Raw genomic sequence first — 13,155 nt, forward strand, 5'->3', positions numbered from 1 at the left:
TCACAATTCTTTCATCCTCTAACAAACTTACATTTAGCTTCCATACGCCTGCACCACGCACTAAACGAGCATCCCCTTCAAAGGTTGCACACATACACACATGGTCAGAAAAGGTCACATCACGCTGCTGCAAACTTATACACCCCACATTTTTTGAGAAGAGCACCCGATCTATCCTTGATGTTACCCCTCCTCTATCAGATCTATAAGTGTCGGGTGGTGGCTTTCCCAAATGAACCTCAGCAGCATCTATAAAAGAAAAATCTTTGATTATTTGGTACAACTTTTTACCAGATACATCCATTTTTTCCCCCTCCGTCACACAGTTAAAGTCCCCAACCCAAATCGTGGGAATTCTCCCTGGCAAAAAAAAAGACAATTTCTCTAGGAGCTCTAATCTTTCTTCTTTTTTTGTTGCTCCATATATATTAATTACCCTTACCCTCCATCCTCTGACATTAATCTCTGCCAAAATACACCTCCCCACCTCCACCACAGTATAGCTCTCTAACTTTAAATTCCTATTCCCTAGCAAAATTCCTACACCATCATTTTTATTCATAGAGGAACCAGACCATATACATTGGCCATGTGGCCACTCCTGCTCAGGCACAGGTTCTGCTATTCCACATTCCTGCAAAGCATAAATATCAGCTCCTATATTTTTTAAAAAATCAAGGACTGCAGCCCTCCTGGGCTTAGATTTAATTTGTCGCACATTTAAGGATACGACATTACATAGAGTTTTGGTGGCCATACTTTGATTTTAGCAACCAAATATCCACAAACTGTCCATTTATATCTCAGCCTTTGCCTTCTGGAGGCGGGCAATTTAAGGTAAAGAGATGAGTCCCTTGACCTTCTTCCAGAAAAGGCTGATCCAAAGATATCATTGATGAAGGATATTCAGCATCTCTTCCAGGGGTAACCGGAGGTGACGCAGTCAACCTGGCCCTCTTGGCTCCCATGTCCAGAATCTCATCAGCAGGTCTGGTAACTGTAGTGAAGTCCCCTTGCTCTCCAAATTCCTCTGGGAACACCTCATCCAGACACCAAGAGACATCAGGATTCACAGGCACATCATCCTCAATTTCACCCTCACCCTGCAGCCCAGTCTGGACATCAGTTGGGTGAGGGAGATCTTCCTCGACAGGGGCTGCCTCCATACCTGCCCCTTCCTCCACTTGTACTTCTGCTAAAGTTGCAACTCCAGAGGCATGATGGACAATAGTTGCCTCATTTGCATATCCCATCAGCCCCGCCATCCCAGGCATCTCAGACACTCTGATTCTGGCTGCATCTGCATATGATTTTTTCCGCAGAGGGCAGTCTTTGAAGGCGTGACCTTCCACCTCACACAGGTTACAGACAATGCGATTAACACATTCCTTTGCTGCATGCCCCTCCTGATTGCACTTGGAGCACCTGCCCGTTTTCTGACACCCTTCTTTTGTATGGCCAAAAACCTTGCAGTTTCTACAAAATGGTGGACACCTGGGAAAGAACAAATATCCCCTATCTCTTCCAATGGAGAAATTTGAAGGAGGGAAATGAAAACCTCCTGGTTCCTCAATGCTTTGGCGAAAACGGACACGAAATTTGTATTTCCCGGTCCATAGCAATTCAGAGTTCAAGATTTTGTTTTCATACTTGACATATGCACAATGCCTGGACAAAAAGGCCACAATATCCTGCAGTGGTACATGTGCATTATACAAAAAAACCACCAAGAAGACTTCTCCTTCATCATAGAGTAAAACAAAAGAGAGTCCAGCAAGCTCAGGGTTATTAATATTTTCCATCAAGTTGAAATGCAGATTATGGCAAGCAGGTAAATCCATCAAGATCAAAGTATAATGACCAACCTTGTGCTCCTGCAGACAGAGAATCTTCGTCCGTTCCACCTTCAAAATTCCAAAAACGACATTGCATACCAAATATCGCATATCCAGGGTTTTCTCCAATCCAGCATCCACTTCAATACGAATTCCATATTTGACCCGGGTTTCCCCGGCCTTAGCATGGCGCACAATTACGCCCATTGTCGATCGCCTTCCTGCCACTGGCTGTCTCCCTATAGCAACAAGCAGCTTAAGCCCCAAAGGGCGATGCTGCAGGGCCGAGAGTTCAGCACTGGACGCCTCTGGTTAGCCACTTGAGCTTAGCCAAAAGGCCGAGAAGCGATAACCCGAATGGGCCGGCCGTTGCCCGAGCCTGTCCCATACTGCTGTTCACCCCTTGCAGCGATTCAGCCTACTTCTAGGCAATTCCATGGGGCCCTGCAGGCTCACACACATTTACAGCTACTAAGCGGGAGGTGAATAAAGGCCGGAGAGGAAGCCAGACAGGATTTGCTTCTTTTGCTTGCACCACAATGCAGTGCTGAAAGAGGAGGAATCTACATAAAAACGCCTTCCTGGCAACGCCCAAATGCCCTGCTGCCATGCAGATAAACACTGGCAGCGGCAGCAAGTGCATGCCCACAGCCACCCCTTGTTCCTTCACACCTTGTATCAGCTTTAATCCAGTCCAGTCCGGTGCTGCCTGCTGAGCAGCACTGACCAACACTGCCTGGGCCCAGGCTTTTATCTCTGAGGCCCCATTATGATGTCAGAAAGCTGGCTCTGGAATCCTGAGGGCTCCACTATGACACGTGCAAAGTTCCGTCTGAACTTTATATAAGACGGTGAGGCTCAGTCAGTCACTCAGTGTTGCCTGAGAGGGCAACACTGCAACAGCCGGCCGCCAGGCTGTCTTTTTTTTGCACATTTATTTGCCTCCAGGAGGCCACAAGAGGGAGACAAGGGACTGCAAAATGGAAAATAGGCATCCACCAACTTTACAGACAACTTGTTCTCCTTGCTCCTACAACCTCCATCCTTGCACAGTTTGTTATTCTTCTAGGTAACATAGTAACAAATCCAAATTGCTGCTCTCTTTGTAGGCAAGCAAGGGTTTGTTGCAACTGCAATTCTTACTTCTTCTTGGAAATGTAGGGACGGCAGTACATTCCATCACATCCATCTAGTGTACACAGGTAGGTCCATTGTGGCGGGCAGGCAGGCGAGCGGGCGGGCTGCTTTATTGGCTGTTTGCTGTTCCCCTACTCCACTCCACTATTTGACTGTGGTGCTGCATCAATCAATCAATCAGTGGCTGGCTCAGGTGCAGCTCGTTAACTTACCTAGAAGGGAGGGCGGAGAGAAGACAAGGAAGGTGAATGAGCTGTTCCAATGTGAAATGCCGGAAACACAGAAACACAGAAGACACACACACACACACAACAAGAGGTGGCAATGTATTAATTAATTGCATTTAATAAATTAGCTCATTATCACACATGACTGTACAAATGCATTGTCCAACAGGTGTTGAAATAATGGGATTAAAAGGGGAGATCCCATCAGAAAGACAAAAACAATAGCAAACACAAATAGCACTTTTGGAATCTGATTTTAGTCAACACATAAGGGAAGGGTGCACCGGTCCTGGAAATACTGCAATACCAGGTCAATGCGTGGAGTGGACAGAGCAAGCTCTATTTCCATCTCCCTGTTCTAAAAATCCATTTAATATATGGTCCCCAGATAGGGGACGTATCAGATATTAAACTGATAAGAACAGATTTTTTTTTATTGAAAGCCCGAGCCGTGCTTTCTGTCACCCAAGTGCATAAAAAGTGCAGAGGTGCCACACAAAAAGTGCACAAGGATGCGGTCTATCGCAGCCCTTCTCTTAAAAGAGAGAGGCCCCGCATAACCATTCCCTGACCCTCCAAACCATAGGCCTAGAGGATCAAGGATCGATGGTCCCCCCTCGCCGAAGCTTAGGGAGACCCAAACACACTCCTAGGCTTCTACCTGGGCTGCCACCCCAGTGTCCACCTAGGAGCCTGCATCCTAGTTGCACCTCCCCTCCGAAGAAGGGAGGCCGGGTTGCAGGGGAAAAAGGAACCAGAAGGCCACACATTTTCCCCCTAGACCTCAGGAGGGTCCCAAAAGGGCACCGCATCCCAAAATCCTTGTGACAAACGTGACAAACACACAGTGAAAAACAAAATTAAATAAGTGGATGTGCGCTGTGATACAGCCTGGACATCCGCCAGGTATATAAAAATTCCTCATCTCCCAGCCAGAAGGCCGGGAGAATAAAGGTGTGTGCTTAAAAGTGTGAAAGAAGAGTGCGTGCAAGTGTGCCTTCACTCAGTGGGATCCCACCCCCAGTGAGTTAGGGCACCCCAGGGTCACCAGCCCTGGGGCACATAGCAACTCGGGCTTTCAAACTACCCGACCTCCTGACCTCGATCCGGCGGTCGCCTGGTCACCTACAAATGGTACCTTTAAACCAAATGCGTACACCAGAGCGATGACCGTTGTGGTTCCCTGCCCTCACCTCGGCGTTCTGTCATCCCCCTACGATGGCCCACGTACCACCGGCAGGGATGATTACTAACCTCAGCTTGAGCAGGTTTTTTTTTTTTTTTTTTTTTTTTTTTTGTTTTTTTTTTTTTTTTTTTTCAAATCTTAAGACTTGGATCATCATAATGAAAAATGTATTGTTGTTTTTTTTTTTTTTTTTTTCAAAATTTTTATTATTTATTTATTTTTTATTTTTTTTTAATTTTCCTCTTTTAATATATTTATTGAACATACATATACATTACACAAATACATCCATACCTGTTGCCATTTAAATCATGGCACCAAGCCTTTTTTCATCGCAAAAATAACAAGCATTTCTAATTGTTCCTGCTTCAGGGTTTCACCATCCCATTCGCTTTTAACCTCTTCCACCAACCAAGGTGGTATGCTAAATCTTTCCATAAAGCGGAAAAAATGTTTTGACAAATGCGATTCTATTCTTTCACGCAAATCCTCTATATCCGCCTTCTCCCGTAAAATCATAACCTCTCTCATTATCCTCTTTCTTTCTTCACTTTCTTCTTTAGATATTTTAGCTTTCTCAATTTTTCTTTTTTCAGCCATTTTTTCTTTCCCCATATCTATATCTTTAACACTTTCTCCTCCACTATTCTCCATTTTTTCCGTTACTGAAGCAACCTCTTCAACATTCGATTTACTTTTCTCCATACTCGTTCCACTCTCTTGTTGCACTCCTCTTCTATGTCTCTTTGGACATATCCTGAAGACATGCCCAGCCTCTCCACACATGTTACAAATCTTTTCCTCTTTGCAGTCTTGGTAGCTATGGCCTTCCTGCAAACATTTCGTACAGACAGTCTTTTGACATTCTGCTGTATTGTGCCCATATTTCTTACAGTTCCTGCAAAAAATGTCCATCCCAGAAAAGAACAAATCTCCAGTCGTGTTTCCAATTTTAAAGCGAGCTGGTGGGGTTACCATTTTTCCTGAAGTTCTGTCCAGTTTCATTGAACAAAAAAATCTCCATTTCCCGGTCCAAAAGCCAAATTCATTCAGAACTTTGCCTTTCTCCACAACTTTCTCGCAATACTTTCCTAGGAATATACTAATATCCTCCTCTTCAACATATGGCGAGTACATCTTGACGGTCACAAGTCGCTGCCACACAGGAAAGTGTGGTACCATCACCACACCTCCCAACTTAGGATCTTCACGTGACTTCAACATGATTCCCAAAAACTTCAAATACGTTTCTTCATTGATGAACGTGACGTCATAAACACCTCTCCGTGGGTAGTCCATTACAGCCAGTATGTCCTCCTTGCTCAGCCGAAACAGTCCCAGCAACAAATCTTCGCTCAGAAAACGCAGGTCTTTCTTGGTCCTTTCCAGTTCCGTCACCGTAAAACGAACAGCATTCCTGGTCTTCATATATTCCGGTATGGCCTCCATTCTGATGGTTTTCAGGATAAACCTTCAACACCGAGGTGTCAGGTGGGTGATCGCTCCTCGTTGCCCTGGACTAATCCTCCTCCCCAATAGCAGCAGAGGGGTGAAGTCTCTTGTAAAAGAGACGATCCCCCCAGGCCAAGGAAAAGGGTACCAGGGCACCTCCTGACCAAGAAACAAGGCAATACCCTAAAGTTTTTTTGATTGAAAATTGCTTTATTGACAATCAATCGTCATCATACAAACATTACTGCGACGCAGCGCAAGCCATGAAGCAGCAAATAATAAATAATAACAGTCGTCAAACATAACATGGCAGTATAATACACAGTACAGGCTAGCCTATGCTATACATTACACCACATGCTACACTAACATTCTTGCATTCACTAACGCCAAACAACAAAGCATTACAGACAAGTGATGGGATAGGGGAGTGGGTAGGAGGGGATAGGGAAGGGGGAAATCACAGGCCCGAAGCTTTATTGAAAGACAACACACAAGAAGGGAGAGTGGGGGGAAGGGGAGTATCAGTCCTCTTCCTCATCGACGTCCGGGCTGTCCCAGGTGGAATAGTCTCTGAGCAGGCTGTGGATCAGCCTGCGGCAGTCCTGGACGGACACACTCTCTCTCCGCAAAATCAGACGATTCCTGGCGAACCATATAGCGTCCTTAAAACAGTTCATAAGGCGCCAGGCTTCCTGAATTGCTCCATCCGTGGTATTCCCAGGAAATAGTCCATAAAGTACCGAGCGGTACGACAGTCTGTTCCTGGGAACTGAGTCCTTGAGTTCGTGTTCCAAGGCTTTCAACAGACCCTGTGCAAAGGGGCACTGCCAGAAAATGTGCAAAGATGTTTCCTCCGTGAAGGGGCACCTGGGGCAGTACCGGGTCTTGCACAGGTTGCGGGCATGCATGAATGACCTAAGAGGCAGTCCTCCCTGGATGGCCATCCATGAAATGTCCTTGTGCCCGTTGGTCAACCTGCCAGATGACACGTTAGTCCAAACAGTCTCCAACGTGTCGGCATGAAGCCCTGGAACAAACTCCAGTGAGTCCTTTGCTCTGATGTGCTTGTGGATCGTCTTAGGTTTCCACAAGTCGGGCTTAAGACCCTCCAGTTGATGCTCCCTCACAAACCGGACGACATCTCCGTAGAACCAGGGAGCGTGCCAGTTGTAAGGGAAGGAGCTGTCCCACTTATCCCAGCCAAAACCTCGCCAGAGGGGAAGGAGGAAGTAGCGGGACATGGCCTTGCCCGCAGAGCCGTTTGCTGTCCTCAGAGTCCTACGAACACAGTCACATACAAAAGCGATCCGCAGCAGAGTGGGGATGTCGGGTATACCCTTCCCACCTTTGCGGGGCTCCTTGTACATAACAGTCCGCTTTACTCTGTCCATTTTCGAGCCCCAGATGAAGCGAAACACAGTCCTGGTAATGGCCCTCGAGACCGTTGCAAGAGGGGGCCATGCCTGTGCAGTGTATTGTAGCACAGGCAAGACTTCGTTACGCAGGACCATTGCTTTGCCCTCAATAGTGAGTTGTCTGAGGCTCCACAGTCCGATCCTTTGGTTGACTTTGGCCAAGCGTTCTTCCCACGACTTTAGGGCTGCACCTTCCTTACCGAACCAGACTCCCAGAATTTTGATGAAGTCCGGCTTGATAGTAAACGGGAAGGAGGCAGGAGAAGGCAGGTACCACTTTCCGAAGAGCATGGCTTCCGACTTCCCGCAGTTGACTTTTGCCCCTGAAGCGCGTCCGAACTCCTCACAGGTCTGGACGAGTGCAGTCACCGAACTCTGGTCAGCGCAGAAGACGGTCACGTCGTCCATGTACAGCGAGCATTTGACCTCGAAGTGTCCTGGACCTGGTGCGGTGATCCCTCTGATCTCTCCATTCTGCCGGATAGCCTCTGCGAAGAGCTCTATAACACAAACAAAAAGGAGAGGTGAAAGAGGACAGCCTTGTCTAACCCCCGACGATACAGGAAAGGGGTCAGTCTTCCAGCCGTTCACCAGCACCGAGCTGTAAATGTCGCAATACATCAGGTTAACATACAAACAGAACAACCTGCCAAGCCGCAGCCTACGCAGAGCCTTACCCATGAATTCGTGAGAGACCCGGTCAAAAGCCTTCTCCTGATCCAGACTGACCAGGGCCGCGTGTGTACGGCGGCTTTGCATGTAATGCACCGTGTCCCTCACCAGGGCAAGACTGTCGGCCACCCTACGGCCAGGAATGCCGCAGGTTTGGTCCGATCCGATGATCTGTCCGATGACAACCTTCAGTCTGTTGGTCAATACTTTGGCGAGGATCTTGTAGTCCACGTTCAGGAGAGAGATGGGACGCCAGTTTTTCAGGTCACATCTCTCCCCCTTCCGTTTATACAAGATCGTGATCATGCCTTCTCTCAAGGACGGTGGCATTCTACCCTCCACCACCATCTCCTCATAGAGCTCCAGCAGGTCCGGACAGATCAAGTCCCCCAGCGCTACATAGAGCTCTGCTGGGAGACCATCACTGCCCGGGGTCCTGCCGGGTCTGAAGGATTTAGCGGCAGAGAGCAGTTCCTCCACCGTCAGGGGTACATCCATAGCCTCCGTACCTGCAGGATCAAGATGATTAGTGATACCTGACAGGAATTTATCGGCGGCTTCGGGGTCAGTGGTTTTCCGGGAGTAGAGGCTTCGGTAGTAGTCTGTGACGACTCCCATCACCTCCTTCTTCCCAGAATGCATGTTTCCGGTCTCATCTCGGAGTTCCTTCAGGGGCGTGTGGCCGGCATGGAGTTTCCTGAAAAAGAACGAGTTACATTTCTCACCCTTCTCCAGGTTCTCCACCTTGGAACGAAAGACAATTCGCTTGGATTCCTCCTCAAAGTGCCTTTTCAGGCCCTTTTTGGCTTCCTCCAGCTCCTTCCTGACGTCCCAGCCGCATTGAAGGAGGTCTTGCAGGGATCGCAGCTGACGCTGCATCTCTCTGAAGTCTCTCTTCCTCTCACACGCCTGTTGACGACTTTTTGCCTGAAAGAAACAACGAAATTCAACTTTAACATATTCCCACCAGTCACAGGTTTTGTCAAAGAAAACTTTATCATTCCTCCAAACAATATAGGCGTCTCTAAGTTCCGCCAGTACCTCTTCTCTTTCCAGCAGGGCACAATTCAGCTTCCAGGAGCCAGGGCCGGGAGGAAAACCGTGGCCGATGGCACCCTGGAAGAGAATGGCCCTGTGGTCAGAGAAGAAGCAGGGGACCATGGAGTGCCCATGCTGCTTGACTGCCCGGGAGGTGAACACAAAGTCAATCCGAGAACGAAGTGAGCCATCGGGTCGGCTCCATGAATAGTTCACAGAGCCGATCCCCATGGAGCCCACAACGTCCTGCAAGGATGCTTCGGTTACCATCTCGATAAGCAGTTTGGAACTGACATCCAGCTTGATTGAAGTGCCGGAACTTCGTCCATCCTCTTCGATGGGGCAGTTGAAGTCCCCGGCCATCACCACTGCCCTAGTGGTGGCGAGCTGGGTCCGCAGGGTCTGGAATAGTTCCAGGCGCTCAGCCTTCATAGGGGGAGCGTACACGTTGATGAGCCTAATCGGCTCTCCCGCCCAGGAACCGTCTACGACCAACAAGCGGCCGCAGACGAGCTCCTGGACAGAGTCAACAGTAAATACGCTTCCCCTAATCAGGATGGCAACCCCTGCAGACTTACAGTCGCCCCCACCAGACCAGTAGGACGGGCCATGGGTCCACTGCCTGGCCAGATGATGGTATGACCTGGAAGAGGGGAGAGTACATTCCTGCAGCATAAATACATCACTCGACTGCTTGGAAAGAAAAGTTAGCACCATCTGACATCTAGTCCTATCTCTAACACTCCTCACATTGAGGCCAAAGATGTTAAGTTTAGCAGCCATGGGGGAGAATAAAGAAGGTTAGTGCAAACGATACACCTTAGTTACCAGTCCGGTCGGGCGGATCCTCCTCTCTGGAGCCTGGCGGGTCCGGAAGATCCAGCAGGCCCTCTGACAAAAATTGTTCCAGGATTGTAGCCACCTGGATGTCTGTTGTGAAGTCGATGACCTCAGGTTCAGACACGAGTTCCTCCACCATCTGCTCCATTTCCTCCTGCTGCGCAAGGGAATCTTCGCAGATTTCCACGACTTGTCGCTTTGAGGACTCAGCAGCTGGGCTGTCCCTCACCTTTCTCTTCCTCTGGATGGCACCTGAGGAGACAAGAGGGGGAAAATCCTCCAGGGAGAGGACTCCAGCAGCTGGAGGGGAAGATGTTAGTGCTGCTGGAGCTGGGGAGAAGGGAGGCTGGGTTGGGAGAGGTGCAGGTGACAGGACCACTGAGATGGGTGGGTAGGAGAAGGTGAGAGCCTCAGTGGGGGTGACAGGGGTTGGGGACGGGGGGGTGGGGAGGGCCGGGCGAGGGAGGGTGGGAAGGGTAGGGCGAGGGAGGGCCGGGAGAGGGGGGGGAGGGACTGTCGTCTTCTTACCATCCTTCTTTTTCCCGGTCTTCTGTGCCGCTGGAGCTCTGGCTGGGGCGGGGTTCCCTCTGGCTGGAGCTTTCGCTGCTACAGTTGCCCAGGATCGATCCCTCTTCGGGCAGTCCTTGTAAGAGTGGGCTGCTTGTCCGCAGAGGTTGCACATTGTCCGTTTCGGGCAGTCTTTGGTCTCGTGTCCTGTTACCCGGCAGTTCTTGCAGGCGTCCTCCTTGCAGTCCTTCACCGAATGACCCTTCTTGCTGCATCTCCTGCAGATCTGCGGCATGTCCGGGTAATAGATGAGGCCGTAGGAGTTGCCCAGCGAGAATGACTGGGGCAGGTGCTGGAGGCCGTCTTCCGCGCTCGAATCCTTGTTGAGTCGGACGATTACCGACCACTTGCCAGTCCAGAAGCCGAGTCCGTTCAGGATGTGGGTGGGTTCCCTCACCACTGTGCAGAACCGCTTCAGGAGCGTGGTGATGTCTTTGCCGGGGGTGTGTGGGTTCCGCATTGAGACCGTCACCCGCCTTTCCTCTCTTTGGACAGGGCAGTTGCCCACAAAGCGAGAGAAAGGGGATTCAGGCCTCGCCGCTTTCACCATCTCCCAGTACCTTCTGCAGATGTTGATCGAAGCGAAGGTCACGAAGAACATCCCGGTCATGAAGGCCTGGATGCTGATGGTCTCCGGCTTAGCGAAGCCCTGGTCCAGGAGCATCTTCTGGCAGAACACTTCTTCCGTCATGTCCGGCACTCTCCCGTCCACCTCCTTCAGCTTCAGGGCCACCGTCTGCTTCATCCAGGGCTCCAGGGTTGGAGCAGCCTGGTTCGGCTTCCTGGTGGCCTGTTGGCTTGAGGAGGCTTCAGGAGGAGATGTCCTGGCCTGGACCGGCTCACCTGGTCCATCAGCCTTCTTCTTCTGGGTGGCAGGGTTGCTGGTTGAGGCCATGGCTTCTTCCAGCTGTTCCTGTCGCTTGGGGAGGATCTTCGATAGCTCTTTCCCGAAGGGGGCGGAGCTATGCAAATCTTCTCCTTGCTGGCCGAGGTTCTTCCACGAAATTTCTTCCGCAGCGGTTCCTCGTCGAGCTTCTTCTTCTGCGGCCGAGCTTCTTCGAAGATCCCCTTCAGCAGCGGCTCTTCTCCGAAGTTCTCCTTCTTCTTCCCGGCAGCGATCTCCCGGAGCTTCTTCCCCGATGGCGGCTTCTCCCTTCTGGATCGTCGTCTTCGCTGGTTCTTCTCCGCAGTTCGTCGCCGGCTTCGTCTGGAACGCTCTTGGATCGCTAAGCTAGTGTTTATAGCCCCCAGTGGTTCTCCGAGCTATCTATCCTTACAAGGACTGATAAGAACAGATTTTTTTTTTTAAAGCCCGAGTCGTGCTTTCTATCACCCAAGTGCATAAAAAGTGCAGAGGTGCCACACAAAAAGTGCACAAGGATGCGGTCTATCGCAGCCCTTCTCTTAAAAGAGAGAGGCCCCGCATAACCATTCCCTGACCCTCCAAACCATAGGCCTAGAGGATCAAGGATCGATGGTCCCCCCTCGCCGAAGCTTAGGGAGACCCAAACACACTCCTAGGCTTCTACCTGGGCTGCCACCCCAGTGTCCACCTAGGAGCCTGCATCCTAGTTGCACCTCCCCTCCGAAGAAGGGAGGCCGGGTTGCAGGGGAAAAAAGGAACCAGAAGGCCACACATTTTCCCCCTAGACCTCAGGAGGGTCCCAAAAGGGCACCGCATCCCAAAATCCTTGTGACAAACGTGACAAACACACAGTGAAAAACAAAATTAAATAAGTGGATGTGCGCTGTGATACAGCCTGGACATCCGCCAGGTATAAAAAATTCCTCATCTCCCAGCCAGAAGGCCGGGAGAATAAAGGTGTGTGCTCATATAGCGTGAAAGAGAGTGCGTGCAAGTGTGCCTTCACTCAGTGGGATCCCACCCCCAGTGAGTTAGGGCACCCCAGGGTCACCAGCCCTGGGGCACATAGCAACTCGGGCTTCCAAACTACCCGGCCTAATGACCTCGATCCGGCGGTCGCCTGGTCACCTACAAATGGTACCTTTAAACCAAATGCGTACACCAGAGCGATGACCGTTGTGGTTCCCTGCCCTCACCTCGGCGTTCTGTCATCCCCCTACGATGGCCCACGTACCACCGGCAGGGATGATTACTAACCTCAGCTTGAGCAGGTACTACACTTGATCTTAGCCAAAAGGCCGAGAAGCGATAACCCAAATGGGCCGGCCGTTGCCCGAGCCTGTCCCATACTGCTGTTCACCCCTTGCAGCGATTCAGCCTACTTCTAGGCAATTCCATGGGGCCCTGCAGGCTCACACACATTTACAGCTACTAAGCGGGAGGTGAATAAAGGCCGGAGAGGAAGCCAGACAGGATTTGCTTCTTTTGCTTGCACCACAATGCAGTGCTGAAAGAGGAGGAATCTACATAAAAACGCCTTCCTGGCAACGCCCAAATGCCCTGCTGCCATGCAGATAAACACTGGCAGCGGCAGCAAGTGCATGCCCACAGCCACCCCTTGTTCCTTCACACCTTGTATCAGCTTTAATCCAGTCCAGTCCGGTGCTGCCTGCTGAGCAGCACTGACCAACACTGCCTGGGCCCAGGCTTTTATCTCTGAGGCCCCATTATGATGTCAGAAAGCTGGCTCTGGAATCCTGAGGGCTCCACTATGACACGTGCAAAGTTCCGTCTGAACTTTATATAAGACGGTGAGGCTCAGTCAGTCACTCAGTGTTGCCTGAGAGGGCAACACTGCAACAGCCGGCCGCCAGGCTGTCTTTTTTTTGCACATTTATTTGCCTCCAGGAGGCCACAA

General features: G+C 50.3%; 1 non-coding gene and 1 pseudogene across 1 annotated transcript; both read right to left on the reverse strand.

Moving 5' to 3' along the window:
* Nucleotides 1-3,472: 3,472 nt before the first annotated feature.
* On the reverse strand, nucleotides 3,473-3,657 carry LOC142695672 (U2 spliceosomal RNA). The gene has a single exon (XR_012863750.1). It is a non-coding gene; the product is annotated as a U2 spliceosomal RNA (small nuclear RNA).
* Nucleotides 3,658-12,477: 8,820 nt separating this feature from the next.
* LOC142695734 (U2 spliceosomal RNA) lies at nucleotides 12,478-12,547 on the reverse strand (annotated as a pseudogene).
* Between the last annotated feature and the right edge of the window lie 608 nt (nucleotides 12,548-13,155).

Source organism: Rhinoderma darwinii, assembly GCF_050947455.1.
Source record: "Rhinoderma darwinii isolate aRhiDar2 chromosome 5 unlocalized genomic scaffold, aRhiDar2.hap1 SUPER_5_unloc_48, whole genome shotgun sequence".
NCBI classification, from domain to species: domain Eukaryota; kingdom Metazoa; phylum Chordata; class Amphibia; order Anura; family Rhinodermatidae; genus Rhinoderma; species Rhinoderma darwinii.